Source organism: Penaeus japonicus, unplaced genomic scaffold (assembly GCF_977035675.1).
Source record: "Penaeus japonicus unplaced genomic scaffold, GWHDUDI00000001_assembly GWHDUDI00000026, whole genome shotgun sequence".
Taxonomy (NCBI): domain Eukaryota; kingdom Metazoa; phylum Arthropoda; class Malacostraca; order Decapoda; family Penaeidae; genus Penaeus; species Penaeus japonicus.
Genome location: NW_028234428.1, coordinates 30,024,670 through 30,027,169, shown reverse-complemented (window position 1 = coordinate 30,027,169; position 2,500 = coordinate 30,024,670).

The following is a 2,500-nucleotide window of genomic DNA, read 5'->3' as shown; positions in this document are numbered from 1 at the left end:
CTTTCTCACTCTCTCATTCTCTCTCATTTACCTCTCTTCTTTCACTCATTCATATCTTTTTTCCTCTCCCTTTTCTCTCCGATCTTTGTCTCTCCCTATTTTAGAGAGTGAAAGATTGAGAGAGGAGAGAGAGAGACAGAGAGAGAGAGAGAGAGAGAGAGAGAGAGAGAGAGAGAGAGAGAGAGAGAGAGAGAGAGAGAGAGAGAGAGAGAGAGAGAGAGAGAGAGAGAGAGAGAGAGAGAGAGAGAGAGAGAGAGAGAGAGAGAGAGAGAGAGAGAGAGAGAGAGAGAGAGAGAGAGAGAGGTGCGGGAGAAATAGAAAGATGCTGAGAGAGAAATAAAGAGAGAGAGAGAGAGAGAGAGAGAGAGAGAGAGAGAGAGAGAGAGAGAGAGAGAGTGAAAGAAAGAGAGAAAGGCGAAAATAAGACTATGAAATATATAATGGTAATCAAGACAATCAATACTATACAGAAATAGGAAAAATAAAAAAAAAAACAAAAAAAAGCAAAAAAACAATAAAAAATACTCCATTCTTTGCTCTTTTTTCATCTGGGATAGTGTACGAAAGACGAAATATGAGTAATTGGGAGAAGAGGGAAAAAGAGAACAAGAAGGAGAGAGGGAGGAAACAGACAAAGAAAAGAAAGGGAGAGGAAAAGAAGGAGAGAGGGAGAAAGAGAGGAAGGAGAAAGAGGGAGAGAGAGGAAAAGAGGGGATGGGGATTTAAGGATTGATTGCATGTTTTGTCTTTCATTTTATAACTTTAGAACAGGAGGTCAGGGGAGAGAGGGAGAGGGGGAGAGACGAGATAGGAGAGGCGAGAGAGGAGAGAGGAGAGGAAGAGAAGAGGGGAGAAGAAGGAAAAAAGAGAGGGAGCCCGATCACTGAGAGGGAGAAGAGAGGGTTGAAAGGGTGAGGAAGAATTAGAAAGGACAAGGGTGAGGGAACAGGGCAGGACCTTCAGAGAGAATGAGATGGGTGAGAGTGAAGGGACGGGAGGAACGAGACGCAGAGGAAAAGAGGGCTAGCGGGGCCGGGGGATGGGGTGGTCCGATATGAGAGGAAGAGAGAGGGGGAGGGGGGATGTGGTGCGAGGGGGAGAGAGAACAGAAAGAAGGGAACGAAAGCGAACAGAAAGAGCAAAAGAGAGAGGAGGGATGGTTGAAGGGGGGAGGGGAAGAAGATGAGAGGGGGGCCAGGGCGGCAGGAGGAAGGGAGGGGGGCGAGCAGAAAGGAGAGAAGAGGAAGAAAAGAGAGAGGGAAAGCCGGGTGAGGGGGGAGGAAAAGACGAGAGGGGGAGAGATGGGCGGAGAGAGAGAGGGAGAGGAAAAGGAGAGACGTTAGTCGGGAGGTGGGGAGACGGCCAGAAGAGAGGAAGAGAAGGGTGTGAGATTGAAGAGGAGGTCGACCGAGAGCAGAGAGAGAGAGACCGAGAGAAGAGAGAGAGGAGAGAGAGAGACGAGTAGAGCGAGAGTGAGAGGAGATAGAGAGAGAGAGAGAGGGGGTTATGAGAGAGAAGGTGGAGAGAGAGAGGTAGTGCGAGACGAGAGAGAGATGAGAAGTGGGGATCGAGACGAGAGAGAGAGAGTGTATAGAGGAAGAGAGAGAGAGAGGATAGAGAGAGAGGATGAGAGAGAGGAGAGACTGAGAGCAGAGAGAGAGGGAGGGGGGAATGTGCAGAGAGAGAGTGAGAGAGAGAAGAGGAAGAGAGAGAGAGAGGACCGAGAGGAAGAGGAGGGATGAAAGAAGAGAGAGAGCTGACAGAGGAGAGGATCGTGAGGATGAAGAGAGAGAGTAGACGCAGGAGAGAGATAGAGACGAGGAAGAGAAGAGTGAGGTGAGAGAGAGAGAGAGAGAGAAAGGGAAACGGAAGGCAGTCGGGGGAATGCACGCAGGTCACTTTCTCTCCCAGTCCTTCCCTCCCGCCCTCTATCCTTCTCTTTCGCTCCTTCCCTCCCAGTCTCTCCTTTTGTTACTCCCATTCTCTCTCTCTCTCTCTCTCTCTCTCTCTCTCTCTCTCTCTCTCTCTCTCTCTCTCTCTCTCTTTCTCTCTCTCTTCCCTCCCCCCTCTTCCCCACCCTCTTTCTCTCTCTCTTTTCTTATCTACTTGCCCCATCTCTCACTCTCTCTATATTCATATCTCTACCTTTCTCTTTAGCTCCTTTCTCTCTCTCTCTCTCTCTCTCTCTCTCTCTCTCTCTCTCTCTTATATACTGGATCATTTCTTATATTTCATTCTACTACTTTGTTTTTAGCTCTTTCTCCTCTCTCTCTCTCTGTTCTCTGTTCCTCTCCTCTCTCTCTCTCTCTCACTTATCTTCTCTCTCTCTCTCTCTCTCTCTTCACATTCTCTCTCTCTCTCTCTCTCTCTCTCTCTCTCTCTCTCTCTCTCTCTCCTCTCTCTCTCTCTCTCTCTCTCTCTCTCTCTCTCTCTCTCTCTCTCTCTCTCTCTCTCTCTCTCTCTCTCTCTCTCTCTCTCTCTCTCTCTCTCTTTCTACCAT